General features: G+C 44.9%; 1 non-coding gene across 1 annotated transcript; it reads left to right on the top strand.

The window, feature by feature from the left end:
* Positions 1–2,560: 2,560 nt before the first annotated feature.
* On the top strand, positions 2,561–2,667 carry LOC127682036 (U6 spliceosomal RNA). The gene has a single exon (XR_007977338.1). It is a non-coding gene; the product is annotated as a U6 spliceosomal RNA (small nuclear RNA).
* The last annotated feature ends 9,976 nt before the right edge of the window (positions 2,668–12,643 follow it).

Here is a 12,643-nt window from a genome sequence, read left to right as displayed (position 1 = left end):
ATTGGGCTACTTCCTACTGACTAGCAGCATCAAGTTCCTTGGGGCAAGTTTGATCTTTACCATCAGGATATCTAATTTCTACTTCATGTCTCTTTATGAATGACCACTCAACAATAGCCAGTAGCAGCAGCAGCAAGAACAACATCCCCTCTTGGGGCTCTAACATTTATATACTCTTTCAAGAGTCCCGGAATTCCAAATATCAAACACTTGCAGAAACTATCTGCAGATGGCAAAATCACAGTCAGCTGCTGTAGACAATCTAAAGCAGCCTCATATCCCACATCTGAAATTAAAACAAAAAGATACTCCTATAACATTTCTGTGGTGTTTTGGTTTTTTTGTTTGTTTGTTTTTGTTTTTTTGTTTGTTTTTTGTTTGTTTTTTTTTTGTTTGTTTGTTTTTTGGGTTTTTTTTGGATTTGTTTTTTTTCGAGACAGGGTTTCTCTGTATATCCCTGGCTGTCCTGGAACACACTCCGTAGACCAGGCTGGCCTCAAACTCAGAAATCTACCTGCCTCTGCCTCCCAGAGTGCTGGGATTATAGGCGTGCACCACCACTGCCCGGCTTTCTTTTGGTTTTTCGAGACAGGGTTTCTCTGTGTAGCTCCGGCTATCCTGGAACTCATTCTGTAGATCAGGCTGGCCTCAAACTCAGAAATCCACCTGCCTCTGCCTCCCAAGTGCTGGGATTAAAGGTGTGCACCACCATCGCCCTGCCATTTCTGTGGTTTTAAAGAAATCAGAAGGGCTGGAGAGATGGCTCAGTGGTTAGGAGCACAGACTGCTCTTCTGATCCTGAGTTCAAATCCCAGCAATAACATGGTGGCTCACAACCATCCGTAAAGAGATCTGATGCCCTCTTCTGGTGTGTCTGAAGACAGCTACAGTGTGTACTTAGATATAATAATAAATAAATCTTAAAAAAAAATAAATCAGAATTCTCAATATATGTGCTCATCCCACAAACCAAGTTGAGGGGTATGGAAAGACCAGTGGGTCATTCTGAGACATGTAAGGTTCCTCAGAAGAGACAGGAATAGCTAAAGCTCCTGGGATTGTGGCATCTGGCTACTATGTGATTTGGTCTCTGAGTGTGAAGTGGGGTCTTAGTGTATGTGTGGCTTTCATGTGTGCTTTAGCATGTCCCAGTGGATAATATGGCTGAGGCATTGGAGAGGGTGAATCTGCATACCTAGGCCCAGGGTTATTCTTACAAATAGTTCCCATCCCAGTAACTAGTCTCAAGGAATACCTGTGTCCTGTTAGAGTCACTCAACCACAAACGCCCGTGGTTAGTGCTGGAGACTCTTAGAGCCGAGATGGCAGCAAACGGAGGTCCCTTCTAGCCTGGTGGGAGCCCAATTCTGAGCTCCAGGAGCTCTCAGGTCCTGGCCCAAAACAGATCTCTTTTCTATACCCATAAGCTTTTCTACCTAGTCTTTTTGTTTCCAGAATGATTCTAATAATTATTTACAAATAAATGCCTAGGCCTTAAGCTTTAGCTCATTCTCCAAACAGCTCCATAATTTGTATAACCAGTTTATTTTAGTCTATGTCTGCAACATGGTTGGTTGCCTCTCTTCAGTTTCATAAGTCCATTGCTTCCAAATCCAGGTTGAATTCTTCTTGCCTCTCATTAACTCCCAGAATTCCTATCTCTCAACCAGAACTCCCACTTATTTTCTGCCTTTTGCTAGAAGGCCATCAGCTTTTTATTAACAAGTGATCCTTCCATATAGTACACAAGAGATTCTCTCTGTACTTTACCATCTAGAACCTGCTACCCTATCACCAAAACTAGGGTAAGGAACCTAAGTCTCTTCTGCCAGACACAAGGTAAAAAAGATTCAACTGGCAGAGAACCCTACATCTATGCCTTCCCAAGAATTCCCCTTCTATTCCCAGAGCAGGTGTGGCTCTGGGCACCTCTCCTGATACCCGGCTTGTCCCAGTGGCCTGTTATAAAGAGAAGGCTAACAGCCAGCCTCAGGCCACCTCTTGCTTTATGACCTGCTGAAACTGTCACCATCTCAGTTGTCTACTACACTCTCAGGGGAAGAATGGAGGCACCTGAACAAGAGCCCATCTTCAATGTATTAAGAAGTACATGACCTCTGCTTTCTGTGCTGGCTCCTGGGGTTGAATGGGGATCTTTTCTTGATAATCAGGGCAGGTCATAATTTAGGTCTGCTGTACTGAAGTGGTAACTAGCCTGTCTCCCCTTGTGGTGGTTTGAAATATGCTTGGCCAAGAGAGTGGCACTGTTTGGAGGTGTGGCCTGGGAGTGGGTGTGGCCCGGGAGTGGGTGTGGCCTTGTTGGAATAGGTGTGTCATTTGGGGTGTGAGTTTTAAGACCCTCCTAGCTACCTAGAAGCCAGTCTTCTGCTAAGCTGCCTTAGGAACAAGAGGTGGAACTCTCAGCTCCTCCAGCCCCAACTCTGTAGACTGACCTTGAACTCAGAGATCTGCTTGGCTTTGTCCCCTGGAATTAAAGGTGTGTACCATCAGGCCTGGGCCTAAGCTTTTCAGGGCCACTGTTCCTTAAGATCCAAATAAAGTGCTCACTTTGGCAGCACATATACTAAAATTGGAACGATACAGAGAAGATTAGTATGGCCCCTGCACAAGAATGACATGCAAATTCGTGAAGCATTCCATATTTAAAAAAAAAATCCAAATAAAAAGCCTGTGTCTCCCAGCCTCAAGATCTGGATCACAAGAATGCCCTCCATTTCTGGATTAAAAGTCATTCCAGATTAAAAGTCCAAACTATTCCTTGTTCAACTGCAAACACAAACAGTAAACTTAGCTGGGTGGGATCTTGCCCTGAGATCACCTTTTATCTTCTTGAGCACAAGATTCAGCTCCATTTCATTTCCTGGTGTCCCTTTATTACTTGAGCCATACATTTTGTATTTTTCCTTTCTAAGTTTGGTATGCTTGCTCAAAATGCTCTTCATGAGACTTAACCAGAGAACAGTCTCTGTTGGGCTTTTTTGAGACTTCCTTTGTCAATGCAATTAATATAAATCTCTTTAGCTCTGGCTCAGGTAGACTCTTCTTCAGACCAAAAGCAGCCACATTCTTCACCAAAATATCACAAGAACGGTCTCTTGGCCACATATTAAAATTCTTCTCCTCCAAAACACCTAGAACCAGGCCTCCACAGTTAAAATCACCCCAGTAACAAGGTCTTTCATATTTCTACTAGGATGACCCATTGAGCCCCACTTAAAGCATTCTACTGCTTTCCAAATCCAAAGTCCCCAAATCCACATTCTTCCAAACAAAAGCATGGTCAGGCCTATCACAGCAATACCCAGTCCCTAGTACCAGCTTCTGTCTTAGTTAGGGTTTTACTGCTGTGAACAGAAACCATGACTAAGGCAACTCTTATAAGGATGACATTTAATTGGGGCTGGCTTACAGGTTCAGAGGTTCAGTTCATTATCATCAAGGCAGGAGCATGGCAGCATCCAGGCAGAGGTGGGGCTGGAAGAGCTGAGAGTTCCACCTCTTGTTCCTGAGGCAGCTAGCAGAAGACTGGCTTCTAGGCAGCTAGGAGGAGGGTTTTAAAGTTTACACCCAAAGTGACACACCTACTCCAACAAGGCCACACCCACTCCAACAAGGCCACACCCACTCCAACAAGGCCACACCCCCAAATAGTGCCACTCCCTTGGCCAAGCATATTTAAACCACTACACCCCTACTGGGGTATAGTATATATTGAACTTCAAAAACTATTCCAGATGAGCTATAGATATGTCTCAGTGGCTAAGAACATGTATTATTCTTGCAGAAGACTCAGGTTTAACTCCTAACACCCACATTAAGCAGCTTATAACTGCTTGTATAGTCCATTTCCAAGGATGCCCCTAATCTCAGGCACATATACATATACAGACATACACACATGTGCATGTAAATAAATGATAATAAAACATTTTTTTAAAAAAACATTCCAGGCCACCCCAGGGGGACCTCCATTCTCCCACTGTCTCTTCTCCACCTTCATCAGACTCCTGAACCATATAGACAGGACCATGTCCTCTGAGAGACTCTACCCAGCAGCTGACTCAGATACAGACACCCACAGCCAAACAATGGATGGAGTTAGGGGACTCTTATGGAAGAATAGGAGGAAGGGTTATGGGCCCCGAATAGGAACTCCACAGGAAGACCAACAAAGTCAACTAACCTGGACCCTTGGGGCTCTCAGAGTCTGAACTACAAACCAAAGAATATACACGGGTTCCACCTAGGTCTCTCCAGCTCATATGTAGCAGAAGTGCAGCTTGACCTTCATGTGTGTCCTGAACAACTGGAACAGGGGCTATTCCAAAAGCTGTTGCCTATATGTGGATTATGTTCTACTAGCTGAGCTGACTTGTCTGGCGTCAGTGGGAGAGGAAGCACCTAGCATCATAGAGACTTTAAGTGAGGGGGGGGCGGGGGGGAGGGGGATACCCAGGAGGCCCCCACCTGCTCAGAGGAAAAAGAAAGAGGGATAGGGTAAGGATTGTAGGAGGGAGCTGACTGGGAGGGGGGCAATGAGAAAGAGGTAAAGTGAATAAGTAAAAAAAAAAAAATAGTAATATTGCCAAGCAGTGGTGGCACATGCCTTTAATCCCAGCACTTGGGAGGCAGAGGCAGGAGGATTTCTGAGTTTGAGGCCAGCCTAGTTTACAGAGTGAGTTCCAGGACATCCAGGCCTACACAGAGAAATCCTGTCTCAAAAAACTAATAATAAGCCAGGCGGTAGTGGCACAAGCCTGTAATCCCAGCACTCTGGGAGGCAGAGGCAGGCAGATTTCTGAGTTCAAGGCCAGCCTGGTCTACAGAGTGAGTTCCAGGACAGCCAGGACTATACAGAGAAACCCTGTCTCGAAAAAACCAAATCCAAAAAACCAAAAAAAAAAAAAAAAAAAAAACAACTAATAATAATAATAATAATAAATAATAAAATAAGAAAGAAAGAGAAATGAGGCATGAAAAGAACCTATTTCTACTGAATGAAACTACACATGGGTTTTATGTTCTTCATTACTGTTTAGATTGTTAGGTTATTAAGTGATTGTATTGGCCGGTTTCATGTTTCAACTTGACACAGGCTGGAGTTATCACAGAGAAAGTAGTTTCAGTTGAGGAAATGTCTCCATGAGATCCAGCTGTAAGGTATTTTCTTGCCGCAGTGGCTCCAGTAGATTCTGTGAGACAAAGTTTTATAGACTGAGGTGAGAAATGTCTCCTGGAGCCCTTCGGAATATCTGTATTCAGAAGTCAAAAATCTCACTTGGCAGTTTGCTTTGCTCCTAAACTCTCTCCCTTCTTAGTAGCCAGGACTAAGAAAAACGAAGCAAATTAAGATGTAAAAGAATCCATCTTGAAGTAAGTCACTAGCCAGAAAATTCTGCAATGCTTTGCTCCAGTCATTTACATAATTACATTTACTTACCAACAGTATATAAATGAAGTATGGCTCTGACACTATAGTATGAAAAGCATTAATTAGCACAGTGGAATAAATATATTTCACGTGTCTTGACTGTATATTGGCTTATAAGTCATTGGACATAATTTAAAAGATATAATATTATTAAGAAGAGGTTAGTTTAACCAGCGACACAGGGAAAGTACAAGTTTCTTTTGTTTTTTGACCCTCATAGTCACCCTTGCAAGACAGGTGGATTTGAAACAATAGGCCCAGACTAGAAGATATTTACATCTGAAGAACCTTATATAATGTCCTTGCTGAACAGGTGGATCTTGGGCAAATTAGAAAGAATTTACATTTGAGTTGGTGCAAAGCTCAGAGCAGCCTCAATGGAAGCTTGTGACAACTGCTTTTGTCTTGTAGACCCCACCTAGGGGGTCTTTGGCCAAAACAACATTCTTAACTTATCCAGGTGTGATTCAGGATGCAGTTCATACTTATTACTCACAGAGACTCATTTAGACTCAGGGAGTTTGACAAAATGTCCTTTAAAGTCTCTTTAAAAGTTTATATCAAGAAGATTGATGTTGTCTGTGTTCGAGCTTCTAAATTTGTTACACAGGAAAACATTTTACCTGGTTGATTTTATACTTCCTTGTGCCAAATGGTTATGCTAATTGTTCCTTGTGCCTGCTTTACTAGATACATCTTTTGATATGTAAATGTCAGTCCCTCATGCTTAAAGGCTCATGCCTCAAAACAGAAAAATACACTCAGATCCAAAAACCACCTCTGCATCTGGTGTCTGTGTGTCATTTCACTAAATCTGTGCCTTCCTGGACCAAAAGAATCCTGGTTATCCCTAGGCTGAGTTTGGTCTGTGGCATTTTCTCAATTAGTGATCAAGCGGGGAGGGCCCATTGTGGGTGGTGCCATCCCTGGGCTGGTAGTCTTGAGTTCTATATGAAAGCAAACTGAACAATGCAGATGAAACAAGCCAATAAGTAACATCCCTCCATGCCCTCTGCATCAGCTCCTGCTTCCTGACCTGCTTGAGTTCCAGTCTTGAATTCCTTTAGTGATGAATAGCAATGTGAAAGTGTAAGCTGAGTAAACCCTTTCCTCCCCAACTTGCATTTTGGTCATGATGTTTGTGCAGGAATAGAAACTCTGACTAAGTGCTTATTTTTTCTACAATAAAAATGTTTTAATTTTCACGGAAAAAAAATACTCTATACAATGTGTGAGGTGCCCCCCCAGAGTAGATTGGCATCACTATGTTCCTCAGGATACTAACCATGCAGGATGCCCACGTATGAACTATGCATATGACCACACCATAAATACATGGATATAGGCAAGAAAGAGGCCAGCATAAACATGCAGCTCACATGGAACAGGATTCTGGCTTCTTTTTTTCTTTTTCTTTTTTCTTTTTTTGGTTTTTTGGAGACAGGGTTTCTCTGTATAGCCCTGGCTGTCCTTGAACTCACTCTGTAGACCAGGCTGGCCTCGAACTCAGAAATCTGCCTGCCTCTGCCTCCCAAGTGCTGGGATTACAGGCGTGCGCCACCACTGCCCGGCTCTGGCTTCTTTTCTATTCTAATATTTATTGACTGTAGAGAGAATGAATCTCTTATGCACTGTACAGAAGCATTACCTATTAACAAAAATCTGATGGTCAATGAGCTGAGGCAGGATTGGAAGGTGGGACATCTGGCAGAGAGATAGGAATTCTGGGAAGGAGTTCAGAGTGGGAGATTCACCCCAAATTCTAAAGACATTGGATGCATAAACTGAGGAGGGGTAACCAGTTATGTGGCAAACATAGACTAGAATAGGTTATTTAAGTTACAAGCTAGGTCTGGAGAGATGGCTCAGTGGTTAAGAGCACCGACTGCTCAGCCGGGCGGTGGTGGCGCACGCCTGTAATCCCAGCACTCTGGGAGGCAGAGGCAGGCGGATTTCTGAGTTTGAGGCCAGCCTGGTCTACCAAGTGAGTTCCAGGACAGCCAGGGCTATACAGAGAAACCCTGTCTTGAAAAAACAAAAACAAAACAAAGCAAAACAAAAAAATTAAAAAAGAGCACTGACTGCTCTTCCAAAGGTCCCAAGTTCAAATCCCCAGCAACCACATCTTGGTTCACAACCATCCATAACAAGATCTGACACCCTCTTCTGCAGTGTCTGAAGACAGCTACAATGTACTTACATATAATAAATAAATAAATCTTTTAAAAAATGTTACAAGCTAGTCAGGGAAATGAGCCAAAGCTTGTGGCCTATGCATTTATTTATAAATAAGAGAACTCAGAATTTTTATTCTGGGAACAAAGAGGGTGGGTAGAAAAGCTTGTGGCTACAGTTGACTGAGAGATAAGTATATACACTGGACATGCCTCTCTAGGTGAGCACACACATGTATATGCATTAGCTCCTGCTATGTCTAGAGATACAAATCTATATTCAGGTCTTCTCCATGACTCTCAAGATCTGTACTTCTTCACTTTTTCTTTCTTTCTTTCTTTCTTTCTTTCTTTCTTTCTTTCTTTCTTTCTTAGTTTTTTTTTTTTTCAAGACAGGGTTTCTTTGTATAGCCCTGGCTGTCATGGAGCTCACTCTGTAGACCAGGCTGGCCTCGAACTCAGAAATCCGCCTGTCCCTGCCTCTGCCTCCCAGAGTGCCGGAATTACAGGCGTGAGCCACCACCGCCCGGCTCATTTTCTTCTGGGCAAATGCCACCATCTACAGCACTATCTGCCTTGTGTGCTCCCATCAGTTTAAGACAGAGTTCCCTAGGGGCGGGGGATGCTGCTCCTGGCCTCCTCAGGGGTGTTCTCCTGGCAGCTTGTGCTTCTATGAGAGCAGTGTTGGAGCTACCCAGTCATCATGACAGTGTCCCCAAACTCTTTTTTTTTTTTTTTTTTTTTGGTTTTTTTGGAGACAGGGTTTTTCTGTATAGCCCTGGCTGTCCTGGAACTTGCTCTGTAGACCAGGCTGGCCTCGAACTCAGAAATCCACCTGCCTCTGCCTCCCAGAGTGCTGGGATTATAGGCGTGCGCCACCACCACCCGGCTGTCCCCGCACTCTTGAGTGCAAATTCTTCCCATCCATCATTTTGTGTGATGTAAATCCACAACAGTGAGGGTCTGAGAGTTGTCCATTGGGTATGGGCTCCCCAACACATATATCAGTCTGGAATATATCCCTGGGTGTGGTCTCAGATGATACCTTGTGATCCTGTTTCTCCCAACTCCTGTACCTATCAGGACTTCTCAGATGTCTGTGTCACTCCTAAAGGAATTCCTAGACACTGCTAGAATCAGGGTTATTAGGTGAAGGGGAACTTTATAGGTCAGTCTGAGCTGGGTTGTAAAGGCACCTCAGGAGGAAGGACCAAGTAGAACTCAAGGTAAGAAGTGAATATTTACCTGCCAGGGGGGCTTGTGGCCCTGGAAATGGCCAGACTGGAGACCTGATCTCAACTCTGAAATCACAAGTGTATAGGCCCAGCTCCAAATCCAAAGCTTCCCTCTTGGCTTGAGAGGAGGGATGAACTGCTTGTTTTCATTGGACACACAGGGACACTGAAGCCGCATAGTGCTGGATCACCCTGCTCTGTACCATAGGGAAACCCACAAGACTCTCCACAGGAACACTAGCCATTCCTACAGGCCAGACCTCAATTGCCAACATCTGGAAGTACTTGATGCCTTTGCTTGGGAAAACATCAATGCTCTCTACAAGTTCAACTTTAGTGAAAGATGGGACACCCCCTTTCCTGAAGTCCCCAGCCATAAATTGCACTTTCAGCTGGACCATGGGATTTATCTGCAACATCTGAGTCATCTCGGCAGCCAGTACAAAGTGGGCTTCATGGTGATGAGTTCTGGGACTCAAAGAGGTAAGCATGCTATATGCTGCTGTCCCTGAGAAGGTTTTTCTGGGGGCTGGAGAGATGGCTCAGCAGTTAAGAACACTGACTGTTCTTCCAGAGGCCGAGTTCAATTCCCAGCAACCACATGGTGGCTCACAACCATCTATAATGGGATCCAAAGCACTTTTCTGGTGTGTGTCTGAAGTCAACTACAGTGTACTCATATAAATAAAAATAAATCTTTGAAAAAAAAGAGGCCTTTAAAAAAAAAAAGAAGAAGGCTTTTCTAGCAGGGACAGACAATGAACTGTGGCTGACCTAACCCTGTGTCCTCTCTGTGTAGTAGAGAAGTGGCAACTGTTTCTATTGTGCCTACTCCTCAGGTATGCCAACTGCTCAGGAATTATATTGCTTCTGTTACATCGGCCCTACTCCCCACTGCCTGGGATGGGAAGACAGTCACCAAAGTCTGTCTTCCAGACTTTGCCAGAATGGGTAGTAAACAGAGCAATATTATTGGCCCTTCTATCTCACCAGCAGAGTTGCTTTACCCTGGGGTCCAGCTTGTAAAAGCTAGGAGTTAGCTGCCCAAGGCTGACTATGAATAACTCCCTGCACAATAGATGCCTTAGGACATACATGTTGGGGTAGAAGGTGACAAGAACCTAAGCATTGCCTTAGGTTTCAGGCAACTTCAGAAGTCCCACCACCAGATCTATGGTAACTACTATACCTTTATGTCTGATCTGTACATCCTGGCATCATGGATGGTAACTGTTAATCCCTGGCAGGCATCTGGATATGACTATAAAGGGGTTGGGCAGGAGTCTTCATATCTTTTTCTTGGTTTCCCAGAGATCTGCCTGGTCCTCAAGGCTAAAAGGCAAGATCACCTCCCTCTTTCGTCCCTGAAGGCTGGAATCAAGGTCATGGTTCATAGCTACAACAACTCTTCTGGAGCATAGTGGCTTCATACTACCATTGGACTCATACGACCATTGAAATTACAGAGGTAAGCAGGGTTATTGGACTTCCTGTCAAACCCAGGCACTGAGGTCGGGCAGGGCCTTAAGATGAGGTGAACAAAGTTGAAGCACCTTTCCCCCAAGACAAGGTGCATTGGCAAGTCCCTGTTACCTCTGCACTGGTGGTGCTAAGATCATGGATGTGGGACTGCTGTATAACACCTCAAACACCATGCAGGTGAGTGGGTGGCAAGGAGGCTCCCTGAATCATGTGTAGGCAGGACCCTCAGCTTAAGTCCTTGCTGTCTTCTCAGGCATGTCTGGTTGGTTTCTTGCTTCCAGCAGCTGATAGTGAAAATCTGCTCTAGCAAGATCCCAGTTCTGCAGCCACAAACAACATCCAGCCTGAGGTAAGCCTGTCATCTCCTTTGAGGTTGCTGGGGGGTCTCCAAGTCAGTCAGTCCTAATGGGCTCTCTTGACAACTCCTCAGGTCATTGCTTCTACTAACTTTACCAGGATCTGGAACCCCTCCAGCTTCCTTGTATTTTCTGCTGCCCCAGACTTTGAAGGCAAGAGGAGACAATGATGTTGGGAGTCTTGCATCAGTTCCCCAGAAAGCACTGCAGGATGACTAGTAGTGCTCTCCCAAAATGTCTTTGTATAAAATCTTTGCAGGGACTTCCAGGTAGCCTTCAGCCAAATCTACTTGAGTTTTACAGGGCATGGTGGGAACGGACCAGCCAATGCCCCTTGTGCTCCTCACATCCCATTGTGGTACTGGGGTGGGGAAACTGTGGCCATGCAAGCCTTCTCTATGCACGACTGGATCCTAACTATGTTTAGAGCAAGACCTGTGGAGCTTCAGCTGGAGCAAAACCCAGAGGTGGTTATAACTCCAGGGACACGTCCTGCTTCTCTCCTCTGTCCCCATCCAAGATGCAGTGTGACCAAGGTGAGCATTCCCAATCAGGGCCTTAACTACCATGTTGTGGATGAGGCAACAATATACTCTGAGTGGTTGGAGAGATCAAGGGCTAGGGTTGGGAATAAGGCCTATGGTTAACCACTCTCACCTCTTCTGAGGTGGTTGAATAGAGGCAGCTCCACACAGTCCTGCTCATAGGTGGTGTCTAGTAGGCCCTGATGGACTTACTGTCTACCCACAGGTTCCACAGGGGCACTATGGACACTGGTTTGGCTCATCTGTCCTCTGTGCTGGAGCTAGTTGTCACTGCCCTGGCCCTTTGTTTCCACCGGCTCTGCTTCGAGGAAGGTATCTTGGTTTGGGAGTCAGTACTGCTTCAGGGAAGCCCACATATCCACCCAGGCCAGCCTGAGACCTCCACCCCAAGCTCCAGTGGGTGATACTGAAGGTCATCAGGAGATAAGCTTACACAGATGCTCCCAGGATCTTTAGAGGATCTGTTTTAGTGTAAGAATTGAACTAAACTCCAGGCCCTTGTGATTTTTGCTTATTTTTTTAGATGGTTTCTCTGTGTAGTGCTGGAACCAGAATGACTCTAAACTCAGATATTTTCATTCCTCTGCCTCCCAAGTACTGGGATTAAAGCTGTGTACCACCATCTGGAGCTAACCCAGTAGTGTCATCCAATCCCTAAGCATAATTTTGGTAGCTGTATCAGTAGTGGGCTCCCTAGTTGCCCAGAGTGAGCCAAACTAGCAATTTGAGGGCCCAGAAAGCAGTAACATTTGACCCATGAAGAAACTAAGTATATCCAACATGCCAGGGACTCTACCCACCTACCCTGCCAGATGATGGTCCCTTGGATTGAAGGGAATCCTAAGACAGGGCCGTGAAGTTCTCCTCTCTGTACTTGGAAACTCTAGATATGAGCATCATGTATCCATTCATGTTCATGTGTGTGAGGAGGTAGTTCATGTGGAGTCTGTTTGATATCACATTTGTCTTTACATGCTTCACACACCCGTGAGTGCTCACCTCCCCTCTCCCCCGCGCGTGTGCACACACACACACACACACACACACACACACATCACACAGAGCCTGAATTAGTTTTGAGGCAGGAATAAAAATGTAAATCCAGGCCAAGACATCTTCTGACCTTGCTCTGCAATACAGTCAGTCATTTCTAACTGTTGTCTTGCACATATATGTGTCTCCCCAACCACCTATATCAGGGTAAGCTACAAACCTCAAAATGTACTTCAATGGCACCTTGTAACAGAGCACAGCAGACAGGCTGCTGGTAAGGGACACTGGGTGCAGATCAGGGACATGAGTCCCCAGCTATTCTAGTTGAGTGTGTTCCTCCTTATCCCTATCAAAGAATACAGTCTAATTCAGAGAAAGGCAGAGAGGAGAGGCCAGAGAACAGAGG

The sequence above is a fragment of the Apodemus sylvaticus genome, chromosome 3 (genome assembly GCF_947179515.1).
Source record: "Apodemus sylvaticus chromosome 3, mApoSyl1.1, whole genome shotgun sequence".
In the NCBI taxonomy this organism is placed as follows: Eukaryota; Metazoa; Chordata; class Mammalia; order Rodentia; family Muridae; genus Apodemus; species Apodemus sylvaticus.
The sequence above is the reverse complement of the archived record's forward strand: the minus strand, read 5'-3'. Positions and strand labels throughout refer to the sequence as shown.